Genomic DNA, 15,365 nt, shown 5'->3' with positions numbered 1-15,365 from the left:
TCCGGTGTAACAGTTAGAGAAGATCTGATCTTGATTCGCAACTTCCGAGATATCAGCTCTTTTGTGATGGAGGTATGTTCAGTATTCTGTTGAACGCTTTGTTGGGTACAATATGTATACATACAGTATAGACTGGCTATGTAAATAAGGATAACAGTTCTGAAAGCGTAGATTTTGTTTATATCAACCGTTGGTATACGTTAAACTGACCATATGAAGAATAATGTTTTTTTTTTAATTCAGCCATTGAATTAAATATGAAATTATTGTTTATTTTCTCTGCCACGCGAGTGATATTTTATCTAAGAAAGATGGTGATTATCGATTTTTGTTTGAGCTATTTTATTATCAAATACTCATATACTTAACTAAATGTATGTGTCCTTGCAGTTCGGGTGGTTGCATGATGACTGGTAATCACCCTTTAGACAATACATGATCGCAACGATAAGCATTTGCACGCACCGCGTGATTACGAAAACATATTGCGCCTCACCGTGCGTAAGAGGTCAATAAAGGGAAATAAGTATTGAGTGTTTATCTTCCTACATTGAAAATGTGTGTAAATCTTCGGAGCCTCGTTTGGGATTTAATTGTCCATTATGCCGTGAGTACATTCCCATTGATAATACCTTAGGTGAGCCAGAGAAGTGGGCAGAACTTTTCCCTGAAAACGATATATTGGGAAAACTTTTAAGGGAATCAGAACAAACACACTGTCAGGCTTGCTTACGACAGAGCGAAGTAGAGGATGCAACCGATTTTTGTTTCTTTTACATGGAATATTTGTGCAAATTGTGTACAAAATATCATAGAAGAAGTCTAAGAACACTTGACCATAAGATAGTACCAGTGAATGAAATGAAAGGAATGCATATTACACCGAGAATTGGTAGAGAAAATATGTGTTCAACACATCAGGATAGAAAACTAGAGCTATTCTGTAACGATCACGAAGAGCCATGCTGCGCAATGTGTGTCAGTACGGAACACAGAACATTCGAAAGTGTTGATGCTATAAAGAAAACTGCTGAGACTCTCATAGAGATTCTTAGTCATAATTTCGACAGCCTGTCAGAAGACACACATTCTTGAAAACAAATTAGTAGATGCAAAGAAGGAACAAGAAAGGTTCGTTACAGAAATGGATGCTAAAGCAGACCAGATTACAGAGAATACCACGAGAGAAATTCGCGTTGCTATTAATCACTTGCAGTATCTGAAAAATGAGTATCTAACGAAAATGGCTACTGCTGGAAAGAGAAATAAGGAAAAATACTAAAAATGCATAGACATCCTATCAGATGGAATTCAATGCACAGATTACTGTTACAGAAATATTGAGGACTGTAGAAAAAGTCAGGATGACATCGATATGGTTGTGAAGGACTATAAAAGCAGAAAAATATTTGAACAACTCAAAAATTACGAATTTACACAAATACGCACAGGGCTTAAGGAACGAAAGGATCCTATTTTGGAAGATAGCATGGCTCTTGAAAGTTTTTCTGATGCAGTATTTTCAGAGTCCGTATTTGATGTCAAGTCCGATCTGAGAAAAGTTGAGTTATCTTTATAAAATCATTTTAGCACTGATGCAGGGTGCGTACGTAATGGTACGTTTTTATCAAATGGAAAGTTCGCTCTATCATGGCTGTCAACAAAAAGCGGGGTTGTAAAGGGAGCAACAATGGTAAATGCTTCTTTTATAACAAAATGTTTGCGTGCACACGATCCATTGACTCGTTCTCGGAATCTTTCGGTCTGTGTGAAAAGGCAGGGGAATTATTCGTGACATGCCACGGTTCAACATATATCGAAAGGGTATCACTTTACTCCCATTTCAAATTGTCAAAGAGGATATCAACTAGTCTTCCAAAACACTTTGGAATAGCAAATAAGGATGCTTACTTTTACTGTGCATGCAATGACAAAATCGCGAAGATAAATGAGTATATGGAAGAATGGTGAAAGAGTACAGCGCAGAGACTGCCGTGAAGCACATCATCGCCACGAAAAAAACACATAATATACAGTAACAGAAAAACACACGTCGTAACGGCTATTACAGATGGTGGTTAAACCGTGTGGAAATACGACAGTCCACACCGTAAATCTCTATGTGGCCTTGATGCAGACTCTGGTGGTAATATCTGTATCGCTGGTAAATCCAGTGACAATGTCCATGTGTTGTCCAGTGAAGGAAACATAATTCGAATTTTTGAGGACATTCCGAGACCAGACTATGAAAATAAACAAAGCGAAAATTATCTGTTGCGTGTGCAGAAATCGAAAACACATCAAAATGTACGAATTCAAGTCCCAGCGCTGCTCTCAGTATTGTGATGGAGTGAAGTTTATACAGAATTCGAAATAGTAAAAATTCTGTATAATCAAATGTTGGTGTAGAATGACAAGGTCGTGTTGCACCCTAGAATATGAACAACAAATATGAAATTTTGATTGTCTGTAGTATGGTAGTTGTTGATTAATTAAAAAGAATAAAAGAACAAACAAATGAATATCACAAACAGCGAAAAAGCCCATGACGTCTACCGACCCTGAAAAAAAAAGAATGAAAGGTGAAGATAAGGAACAGTGATCAATTTCATAATTCCTATAAGAAATACAAAATAGAGAGTCTAGGCACCTCATCCCACCTCTGGTGTGTCCAGGGAACCGTGTTTGCACGATTCTCTGTTTTGTTTTGCTAATAGGAGTTATAAAATTGATGAATGTTCGTTATATTTCATTTCCAGTTTTATACACCCGTCATTATGCTATGGCGCTGTCCGGCTGGATGTCCGTCCATCCGACCCGGGTCATGTTTTCCGGAGTTTTTTCCGTAACAAATGCATGTACAACTTTGAAATTTGGTCACAATTATTCCCTCAAGAATTGTAAGAGTGAGTTTGCATTTCAGCTGGATTGGTCTATCTTTGACCTACTTTAGGGCTATAAGTAGGTCAAACAGTTTTGCGGACTTTTTTCCGTTACTGATACAGATATTGCACTGGAAGTTTAACATAAGCTTCCTTTCAGAGGAACACGAGTTCAGTTTGCATTTCAGCTGGATTGGTTCGTCCGTCCGTGACCTACATTAGGACTAAATGTAGGTCAAATAGTTTTGCAGTTTGTTTTTGATTATGGATACGATATTGCCCTGATACTTAGTCATCGGCTTCTCTCAGAGGAATACAAGTTCAGCTTGCATTTCAGCTAGACTGGTTCATCTTTGGCCTACTTTAAAAAAAAAATAGATCAAACAGTTTTCCGGGCTTTTTTTTCAATATAGATACAGATATTACCCTTGCACGTTGTCAAAGGCTTCCTCGCAGAGGAATACAAATCCAGTTTGCATTTCAGCTGGATTGGTCCATCCTTGACCTACTTTTTTGAAAAAATAGGTCAAATGGTTTTCCAGGATTTTTTTCATTACGGATACAGATACTGCCCTAATATTTAGTCAAAGGCTTCCTCTCAGAGGAATACAAGTTCAGCAGGAATGGTCTATCCTTGACCTACTTTTGGACTAAAATAGGTCAGACGGTTTTCGGAGCTTTTCCATTACGGATGGAGATATTGCCCTGATATTTAGTCAAATGTTTCCCCTCGGAGGAAGACAAGTGCAGTTAACATTTCAGCTGGATTGACGCACTAGGACCTAGAGTAATTTATGGATAGAAGTAGGTCAAACAGTTTTCCAGATTTTTTTTGGTTTGATGACAGGTATTGCTCTGAAATTTAGTCACAATCTCCCTTTCAGTGAAATACATAATCTATTAACACTTTAAACATTTCCATTTAATTGGTGCACCATTACCTACTTTAGGGCTAAAAGTAGATCAAATGATTTCCTGAACTTTTTATCATAAATAAATATTGCATCAACATTTTGTCACAACCTCACTTTCGGTGAAAATTTATTACATAATCAGTTCACATGTGAGATGGATTGGTGCACCACGAACCACTTTAAGTCTTCTCTATTCAGAATGTGTGATGTATCAATTCAGAGTGCACAATATGCTTCTAGGTTGAATTTCACTGTCCGACGGGCGTATATTCTACCGTTTGCAGTACTCTTGTTATATATTGTTAGGGAAGGATCTGACAAACAAGTTGATGGTACAAGGGTTTCAACAGTCTCGATTGAAGTAAGCATTTCGCAAATTCTATGGTCGTTATAACGATCTAGTTCGTCAATACAACTTTCATTGGGTCAAATGCTGTCTGACGTGTTTCATACCGATTGTTGAGCCGTTCTTGGCACACTGATTTTGACTGCAGATAACTCCATTTACCTGATCAGGATATAGGGCTCACGGCGAGTGTGACCGGTCAACAGGGGATGCTTACTCCTCCTAGGCACCTGATCCCACCTCTGGTATGTCCAGTGGTCCGTGTTTGCCCAGCTCTCTGTTTTGTTTTGCCTATAGGAATGATGAAATTGACCAATGTTCGTTACCTTTCATTTCGAGTTGTTATATATTGTTAAGGAGGACGTGATACTTATTCTGTTGAATACACCTTTATTTCGCAAAACTTTAAAATTATCCTTCCAATTTGCCAATGAAAAATGTAACAAATACTGGGGTGTACAAGCAAAACAACTACCAGTACAATGAAAAGATCAAATCAGTAAAAGAAAGATTTATGTCAAATCTATGGTTTTATTTTATTTCTTTTGATATCAAATTCAATGTTATGTCCTCAGTGTTTGTGATAAACAACAATGTTTTAAGAAGATTTTCTGACATTGTATAGCACTGTCGCTGTTGTTGTTCAGAATCAATACAATGTCATGTTCCTGGGAAACTTAAACTTCAAATACTCTTAGGTCTTTAAGATTACTACAAACACATATAACACCCATCTCTTCATTTAATCTAAAGAAGATTGGTTTTGAGATGTCTTCCAACACCCTAATGAGTTCACCGTTTTCAGACAACACGTGGACATTGTTGCTATCTCTTCCTGTAACGTATATGTTACCGACAGAGTCTTGATCGATTCTAAATGGAAATTTCAGGTTACGATTTGTATACTTCCAGGCAATGTTTCCCTGATCGGTAATCGCCGTCACGTTGTTTATCTTCCAATCACTGCACACAATAAGACCAGTGTTTGTTGCAAGTATGTTGATATTATTTACCCCTTTTACGTTATATGTTTTCAATACCCTACTCGCGTTATCGATTTTAATGATTTTCGATCCGCACGCAACATATATGTCGCCCCTCCTGTTTGTTATTCCAAAAACGAATTCAGTCATGGGAATACTTCGAAGTTTGTGAAAATCTGATGAAGAAAATACTTCAATACTTTTTGAGTCACTGCAAGTCACGAGGACTTCTTCACCCTTTTCTACCAAACCGAATGGTTTCTTAAGATGTTCACCAAATATGCTGGAGACCCAATGTTTGTCAAAAGACACGCATTTTCCATCATCTCTGTAATCCGCTATCACAAAAGTGCCATTGGACAAAAATATACCATCGTACACGACAGCCCCATCAATGCTAAATTCCTTTATCAAAGACATTTCTACAGTTCGAACATCAAAATAAAGTTGACGAGAGGATTCGGTATGGTGAACATCAGAAAGAGCTGTCATATTCAAAATTTCCGTTAAAATGGGATCCTTTTTCGTAGAGATCATGATGCGCTTTCGTGAAAAATTCACGTGTTTTAAATGTTCGTACGTTAGTTTCGACGTATGAAACTTCATCATGAACTCCGTTTCATTTTCACTGATTCGGGCTTGCTCAAACATTTTGCTGCAATACTCTGCACATTGTATTCCATCCGTTAAGGTGCCTATAGATGTTTGCAATTTTTCCTTGCTTTTCTTCAGAGAACTGGATATTTCTTCAATATGTTCATGTTGCAATTTCTGCAAGTGGTCAAGAAGAGTTTTAAAATCCGCTTCCGATCTTGCTATCATTTCATCAACCGAATTTTCGATTTCCGTTATATTCTTTTCTTCTTCGTTTTTGGCATTTTCTAATTTACTTTTAAACTTGTTTACATCATCCATAATGGAGTCAACCTTGCCACTTTCCTTAAAAACACGTACAGCATTTTCAATAGTATCAAACTGCTCACATTTCCTATGTTCCATGCCACCACACATTGCGCAACAGGGCTGTTCGTGATCAAAGCAATATAACCTAACCTTTTCATCCTTATGCGTGGCACAGCTGTTGAAATATCAACAATGGATCTTCTGTTCGCCGATTTCAGTTCATTCAATGGAAATACTTTGTGGTCTCATGACGACACATTCTTCCTGTTGTACTTCGTACACATTTTGCATAAATGTTCTAAACATGAAAAGCAGTAGTCCGAGGCCTCCTCTTCTTTTTCTCTCAAACATGACTCACAAAGCAATTGGTCTGATTTTTCCTCAACATTTCATTCACAGGAAAAAGCCCCGCACACTCGTCTGGCTTATCGAAGGCGCCAGGACTGGGGATATACTCACGGCATAATGGACAATTAAATCCCAAACGAGTCTCCGTAGATTTACACAAGCTCACAATGTAGGAAGATTAACACCCGTGACAAAAGGAATGTGTACACGGTAAAAACCTCGGCGACTTGAACTTTTCGAAACATATAGAACACAATGTAACATCGTCCATCGAAGAACTGTCTGGTGATGTTGCCATCTTTATATTACAAATCAACTTTCGGTTTCATTTCAAATTCGGCGAATTTGTCGGAACCTCAGCGTTCTAAATTTTCTAAAATAACGGAATACACCGTGATGTCTGTTGATGAAGTGTCGATTGCCAACAAGCACGCAAGGCTTAAATTTCTCTGTTCTCCTTGTAGATCTATAGTCTAAAATATCAAATATTCGCAGCCAACCTCGAGGTGTAGAAACAGGACAAGATTGTGACGTAGTTTCTAGGGACATGGAAATAGCAATGCCAGACGAAATTTCAAAATGATTTTTTTTTTAAATTTTGTTGTGGGTATTTTCTATGGCCTTTTTGAAAATCAGAACAGAAAAATTAACTTGATACATGCATATGTAATGAAATGAGAGACGATTTAGAATAGCACCCGTGTGGAATATAAAAATTAAACTTTGATTCACAAAAAGCAGTTAAAAGCATCCCAAGACAAATTTATTAATCAAAAAGTCAAATTTCTATATGTCATGACAATCAAGGTGATGGATATGCATCTATACTAGTACATTAACCAAAAAATGAAACAAACCTACCACTTATAAACTTGATAAAGTCATCATTTTCAATCAGCTTTAAAAGAAATAGAGATGAATTTAATGTTCAAAATCTGTAATGCAAATTTCATATAAATTCATGTTGTTTTGAGCTAAAATTGACAGTAATAATAAGTTTTGTATAATATATCAACATGTTCAATGTATATAATGCCCATGAAATACTTAAGTTTCTTACTAAAATTCTACTTTTGGCATGAAAATGATATTGATGAGTAGAGAGACACTGTATTATCTATAACTTTGATATAATCAATTTATCATGTTTATAAGGCTGATTTATATTTTTTTCCATATGGATGTAATGTTTAAAAACTATTGAAATATTGAATGTTAGTCAAAATATGAATAACATGAAACAGAAGCAAATGTTAGTCCATAATTATTCAACAACTTAAAGGAATTGAACATGAAAAAAATATTTGTTGCATAATAAACTTAAAAGACCTCCTGAAACTGAATAGTGTTGCCTAAATCTAATTTGCTTGTTTCTATTACGAGATTTGATCAATTGAACACTCCAAGTTAAAGGTTTATGGAGGTCATCCATTATTTCCCAGTATGTTCTTGTGCTCTGACGTAAATGAGACACATTGTTGTTGACTGGGGCACTGTTATACAGCAGAAAAAGTTTATGGATTCATATTAGAATTGATGGATAAAGTTTTGGAGCAAACAGAATTGAAATCAAATCTAATTACAATGCATTAAGAAAAAGAAGAAAACACTCCCACAAAATATTTGCAGCTCCTCCAACTTCTGAACTTACTCAGTACACTGTATGTTTCAAGTTTCCATATCAATTAATTTCATTAGATTTTAAATATTAAGGTGACTGTATCATAAAAGTATTGCAATGTAGGCATGTAACTTATATACTTTATAACAATTTATGTACATGGACCACCGATAAATTTTGGAGATTCAATTTACAATTATATTCTTTATTGACATTAAAAAAATACTTATTTGCTAATATTTAGAATCTGAATCAGAGTCTGATGTTTTTTAAAAAGAAATCCTACATAATTGCGGTGCTCTTTTGGAAATGCTCCCTTAATTTATGTTATAACAATTAAATGATGGTAAAACTACTCTGATTTTTTCCCCAAGAGGCTGACCGCGTTTGACCTAGTTGATAAGCTGTCTGTAGGCCATAAACCTTGATAGCATGTCTGCGACAGAATTGTTACTGTATTCTATCACATGTGTTGGAAATGTTTACACACAAATGCCATGTTGTGTTAAGATTTTAATACATGTGGATACAGAAGGTATTTTTCATTTTCGTGTTTTTCTTACTTGTTTAATAAGTTGTTAACCAGGTCCTCTGAGACCCCTCTCTGGATACATATTAAATCCAAGGATAAATGTAAGCTGTATCAATTATAACAGGACTTCGACACACAGTCTTAAGATATGGGTGAAGAGAACTGCACATTAGGTGTATATTTATGCAATCTAGCTGACACATAATATTCAAACTCATGACAATAAAGACACCCCTTGAATGTACATAGTTACATTGTACAATTTCCACAATTACATCAATCAAGGAAAATTAACCTCTCATTAAAATCAACTGCTGGTGAAGAACCATTATTCTGAGAAGCAACTTCTTCCTCTGTAACATCAGGTTCAACCTGATATCCCATATCTAATTCACTCTCTGCTGATGCCATTTTAACGTTGATGCTTACAATGTGCCAAAAATACACACAATGTGTCCTACTAATGTCAGCTTCAGTGCTGCCCTCTAGTGGATGATAAGAAATAACCCAGCAGGGATGTAATATTTTGTTCAACATGGCAGCCCCCAAGCATTGAAAAGATTGGTTAATCTTTATAAAATATCTCCCTACTGAAGAAAGCTTCATCTTAGTGATTTTCAGAATTCATTATATGCATCAAAATGACAAATTAAAAACCCTTTGTCACATTTGCATGTTCACTTTCTTTAGGCTAAAATTAAGTGGGATACCAACACATCAAAAATCCAAATTATAAGTCAAAATTGTTTCCTTTCTCCAACTAGGCAATACGATAATGTCCAGCATATTTGCACCCCCCCACTTTTGATAAATAAAATGCAATTGAGACAAATGAGCAAATCCAATAGTCTTTGTGTTGCTATCCAGGTAACCAATTTAACCTTGGTCTATGCTGAGCATTGAAACAAAATGCATTCAATCAGCAGGAACAAAAATGAAGAGATCTAATAAATATGAACTAGGTTGTTAAAGAACCCTGAACTCTGAACAGGAATTTTGAATAAAAACTTACAAAGAAATAGCAGTAACCTCCATCTTTAAAACATTTCAAGAAATATTGTCTGAAAAATCTTGTACAGCATTATTCAAGTGCAAATGTATATACATATTTACATACTTATATATAAACCAATGCATACTGTGGACATATTGCCAACTAACTTATGTCTAATCTTTTTCAATGAGAATTTTCAGGTCACCTTTCTTAACGTCTTCAAAAAGATAATAAGCATAGATGACCTCATCATTTGTGTATTGCACATTGTACCAATGAGGGAATTCTGGCACATCTTATATTACTTTTCCATTGTATGTGCCATCTGTGAATTTATGTTCGATGCGTTTGTTGACTAATAATGGCATCCCTTAATATGCAATATCATGCGTAGGTGAACGTAATGTGTTTCTCACTAATTCCAACAAGTTTGAATTCAAACCATTGGTCGAGAGTTTCTCGTATATCCCGGTTGGAAGCCTCCTTGAGAAATTATATATTTCCTTTTCAGGGTGTTTTTGCTTCAGAATACTTTTCCTAAATTTCAAATGAGTTGCTAGTGCTTTCCTTCTTTCCACATCACTTGGTAATCTGTCTAAACCCTCATCAATTTCAGCAATTGATTGCCGAAGTCCGTAATAACAAATTAAGTTTGTCAAAGACTCATTTTTCTGTACCCTTACTCGCTCCAAGCGTTCTAATTCTTCTTGTTTCTTCAACTGCTCTTGACGTTTCATTTTGATTTCCAAAATGCGTTGTTGAAATGGAAGACGAATGGCTCTACCCTCCTTCTTTGAGTCAGTTAACAGTTTGTTTTGTTCCTCTGCACTTAAACTGTCTAACCATGATCTTGTTGTATTATGCGAGTACATTATAAATGACTCATTGGTTAAAATGGTAGCATTTGGTCTATATGGCATCAGTTGATCTAACTGACCAAACAAATATTCTGGCAATTTATTGTGTTTCATCACAGATTTTGTCATTTGGACAAGCTCATGTAATGGTTTGTCGAAGATCCCACCTGGCAAATGCTCAGGTATGAGCCTACACAGTCAAGTGTGTAATCCTCTGAAGATGCATTGCAGAATTGGAATAAGAAGGTCACTTGTTGTATCATCATCCGAAGTAAGCCTCCTCTTCACATAATCTTCTATGTCTGACACATCAAATGGAATCATTTACCCATGGATAAACTCTACTGTGATAGTAGCATCTTCCGTTGCAGATCTAAGAAATCGCATGAGAGTTTGGAAATGAAGATTCATATCTAAGATATGTCCTGACGATTCCAGAAGTCGTCATAATGGTGCGGTGACAAACTTAGATTTCAAACCCAGAGTTCTGGCACCTGCAGCATATAAATCTTCCTTGATATCAATATTTACAGCTTTGATAAGATTGTTTTGGGTACCTTCAATGTTGTCCAGGAAATGGATGATGTCACTGCGGTGATAAAACACTGTTTGACCGAGAAGAAAAATGAAGATAAAACGGTTATGCTTAAAGCGCAATATAAAGTTGTTCTCTTTTTTCTCACTAAGGTGAGTTTTCCAAAACAAGCTTACACCATTTTCCTCGTCCTCTCCAACAGTAAACGCTTTAGATGAGGTCCTCAATAGTCTTAATGTTCCACTTTCTTGTCGATGAAACATTTTAAGTTCTGGCAATGCACCAGATCCTATTGCTTTCCCATCTAAAAAATTCCTTTCAAACTTCTTGAGTGACTCTTCGGCTACATCAGCCATTCCAACAAATAAATGGAGTCCACAAAAGAAGTTATTCATTGAGTTGATTCCAATTTTCAATGATTTGTGACAAAATATCACTACGGTATTCATCTAGTAGTTTATTAAAGTTCTTTTCTGTGCTGGCTCGATCCGACATAATATTTTGAATGTTTTTAAGGATTTGGAGTCCAACATTACTATTATCGCTTTTGTCACATAGAGTTGATATCATGAATAATTTCACGAAATGTATCCAATGTACATGTACCGTTCTTATTAAACATTTCTCTTAGACCCATAACCAATGAGTTTTGCTTCTCATCTGTAATGATGTATGATTGCATTGTCGTCCCATATTTACACGTTTCATCCGTGTAGAGCGTAGTATTAGGTTTGTCTTTCACTTCACACGCAAGTTGTTTTTTTGCAATTGATACTTTCCTGTCCACTATCGAGTCAACTGTAGGACGAGATGGGAGCTTATTTGGTACTTTCCCACACATCGTTGCAACTTCATTGATTACAGGTAGAACCTTTTTACTTGCAACCTTCAAGTCAGTCAAATTCATGATACATTTCACAGCATCATTTGTATATTCCCTTTTCATTTTATCAAAAAGGACTAAATTCCTGTCACTACTATCACTATCAGCTAATACAGTTTCTAGGTATTGCACACTACTTTCCATTTCAGCATTACTGTCCTTCAATTTATTGTTCTCTGTCTCTAAATGATCTAATTGATCCTTGATGGTTCCTTTACCAAAGTCTTCTTTTAAAACATTTATGTTCAATTCCAAGGCCTTCAATTTTTCCTCTATGACTTTACTATGTTTCATACTTTCCTTATACTTCTTATATGAAACGTTCAATTGATTAGTTACCTTTAATTTTTGAAGCCTTTGTTTAAAAGTTTGGCGGACTTTTTTTTTAATATTTTTGGTTTGTTTTTGCGACTCTTTAAGATCAACTTTCAATTTCTTCATTTTTTTCTTTACTATCCATTCCTCTATCCAACTTGCGCTTTAGCTTTTTATTTTCCTCAGAAAGAAAACTTATTCTTTTCCTTTTTTTTCGCACAAAAGCTTGTTTTTTTTTTCAACCTCTTTAACATAACTTGTCATCTGTTCTGGATATGATTGATGTTCCAGCTGTACTTTCATAACGGACGTAGCTGTCGAATTCGAAAAACGCAAATTCCTGAAATCATTCCTTTGAGTCCCTCTATGCTTATTATCATTCTTTATTACTCTATACATTTTGGTAGTAAGTGCCTCTTTACTAACTTCTAATCCAGTCAATCTGCCTAAAACATTAATCATTCATGAAATTTCTCTTTCCTTCTCTTTCGTGTACATGTATCTAAACAAGTCAATAATATGTATATTGAGTAACAAACTCTGATTGAGTCTAGGCAATTCTTCATTTTCATTTTCAAGGTTATCTTTATTTAAACCAATGTTTTTCAATGAATCCATTGTTTGAATGATATGCCACTGCCAATAATGTCTACAGAACTAATTGTCAAAATACAAGCAATCACTTCTTAATAGGACAGTTCCAGAAACAACACTTCGTGTATTTTTTTTAATTTGGAAATTGGGAAACCACAACTCTACCCATAAACAGTCCACTTGTATTTGTCCCCAATGTTCCTGTTACAAGTGTCTGTGATTGTTTGTCCACATGTGATACAAGTTCTTGTTTGTTATTGTATGTGATCAAAGTTTGAATTTGTTTGCAATTCGAATCTCTTTCGCTGGGACATACATGTTCAGTATATATATTTTCTGAACATACACTCTGAATGGGATTCCCAACGGTCTGAGTGCTGATGTCAACTTTCAAACACTTTTTTCCTTTTATGGGGACGCAATATACTCTGTGAACCTGAATCAGAATCTAGTTCAAAAGAAAAATGCTTTCTACCTTTGAACTGCACATCAACTGACTCTGTTTGGCTCTTGCGTGTCAGAATCTTCTCCTACAATCTAAAATATTAAACAATTATAGCACCTTTTCCTTTAATAATTAATTATTAGGATTCAATTGTGACATAGTCAAATTTTTCTATTATTCTACTGCAAAATTGAGCAATAAGATAAGATAAGATATTCTTTATTTCCTCCAAATTAATGGAGAGTATATCATAATCAAATTATAAACTTATTTGAACAGAACAGGAAAAAAACAAACATATTTATAGTAGTTTCAGGTCATAATGATAATGATAGGAACAGAATATTCGATGTCATGAAAATTTATAATAAAGCGAATATAAATCGCAATCGACTGTAGATGTGTTCTAGGGTTTTATAAGACATTTTTTGGGATGGTTAAGTACACGACGATTTGCCCACGGATTTCCTCCGACCAAACCTCCGGTGTAGGGGTGCATGAGAGTTACGGACGTTTTAAATTATTTTATGTCGAAATACTTCATCTTCATTATATCTGTAGTTTGGAGATTAAACTTATGCTATATCACCTTCATATTTGTGTAGTCGATCATTGAAGTCGAAAAGAAAATCTGACAAAAATTCGATTGCCCTTACTTACCATGTCTTTTGACTTTTTCCCGGGAAAATTTTCACTTACAATGAGTTCAAGGTCATAACGTTAAGAATATCCACCAATCAAATACTCTGATAGTGTAGGGAACGTGTCAAGATGCGTAATTGAGCAGTTGGGTTTACAGAAATTATGCTTTCAACAATGCTAATGGAAACCTATGCGTACAAAAATAAGCCTAATTTCATTTTGTTAAGGTTTAAATTCTATCAAATATAAAGACTAGAATAACAATAATGACACGTGGTTGACAGTAAAGGTATCTATATTAAAATATTAGAAATACTAAATCTTGAAGTACACTCTATTTTCAAAATATAGGAGCTCCCTAATAATTTGTTACAGAGCTATACAGCTCTCTGAAAAAAGATATTGGGAAATATCAGAGAGCTACAGATTAAACCCTTCGAATTACCACGCGAAAAATGCGTATGGTTGATGCTTTATATCGCTGGGTTTTTTGTTGTTGCTCTGTTGTCTCATAAATTTAATATAAAAATCTAAACATTTTATCCTGCTATACTTGAGTCCAAACATATCTTCAAATATTCAATAAAGTCACATGCAACATGAAAACTCACAGCTTCAAAGGATTTCATTTGTTGATGTAACCATGTCTGATCTGTTTAAATATTTTGAGAGAGCTTCAGACCTGCAGCTACCCAATAATAAACGGCGGACAATTTACATGCGTACATTTCATATTTAGAATGGCTCCAATAGGCATTTCATGTAAAGCCTGATTTCACCATCGGAAAAGCAAGACTCTCAATTAACGTATATGCTTACTCCTCCTAGGCACCTGATCGCACATCTGGTATATCCAGGAATAAGTGTTTGCCCAACTCTCTATAGTGCATTGCTTATACAAAATGAGAATGATCATTGATCGTTATCTTCACATCTCATACATGAATAAAAAGATGTACTTTGATACGATTTCATTTTTGTTAAAGTTTTCCATTGAATTTTCAAATACAGAGTTGTGAATAATGCAAAAATTAAGGAGTTCCATGGGAATATTGTATGATATATATGTTTTTTAAACATTATAAAAACATTTATATATAAGTATATAAATTTAATAAGAAATTATTTTAAGCTATCATTTTCCCTTAAAGCCACGTTCTTGAACTTTCAAACTGAAAACAATCTCAACATAACGTCGATTGGAGCAAACAATGCAACCATTAACAAATATTTACACGAGACTGAAATAACCTAGATGAACTGATACGCGCACTATACAGACGTGGCTTTTGTTGGAATATTTATAAATCATTCAAACGACCTCGATAGATATCCTGTCAAATTTATGTTTACCTTATTTGCTAGTGGAATGATCAAAATGAAAGTTAGATATATTTAAAAAATGACGATAACTTTTAAACAATTGTCACTATCAGCAATCTATGGCGTGTATACGTTTGTAAACACTAGCATTTATCCTGACGGAAGAGCTGGGATAGCGATTCTTCGTGGAATCCTTCTAGAGATCATTAACAAGCAATACACGTGTAGTTACTAGATTGCGTACATGA

At 35.1% G+C, this 15,365-nt stretch overlaps 1 long non-coding RNA gene across 1 annotated transcript; it reads right to left on the bottom strand.

The window, feature by feature from the left end:
- Window positions 1-417: 417 nt before the first annotated feature.
- On the bottom strand, window positions 418-15,149 carry LOC125662087 (uncharacterized). Its single transcript, XR_008798249.1, has 4 exons — window positions 15,030-15,149; window positions 13,183-13,244; window positions 4,305-4,433; window positions 418-2,243 (listed from the first exon to the last, which is right to left on the bottom strand). It is a non-coding gene; the product is annotated as an uncharacterized LOC125662087 (long non-coding RNA).
- Between the last annotated feature and the right edge of the window lie 216 nt (window positions 15,150-15,365).

Source organism: Ostrea edulis, chromosome 8 (genome assembly GCF_947568905.1).
Source record: "Ostrea edulis chromosome 8, xbOstEdul1.1, whole genome shotgun sequence".
NCBI lineage: Eukaryota > Metazoa > Mollusca > Bivalvia > Ostreida > Ostreidae > Ostrea > Ostrea edulis.
This window is presented reverse-complemented; position numbering and strand designations above follow the sequence as displayed.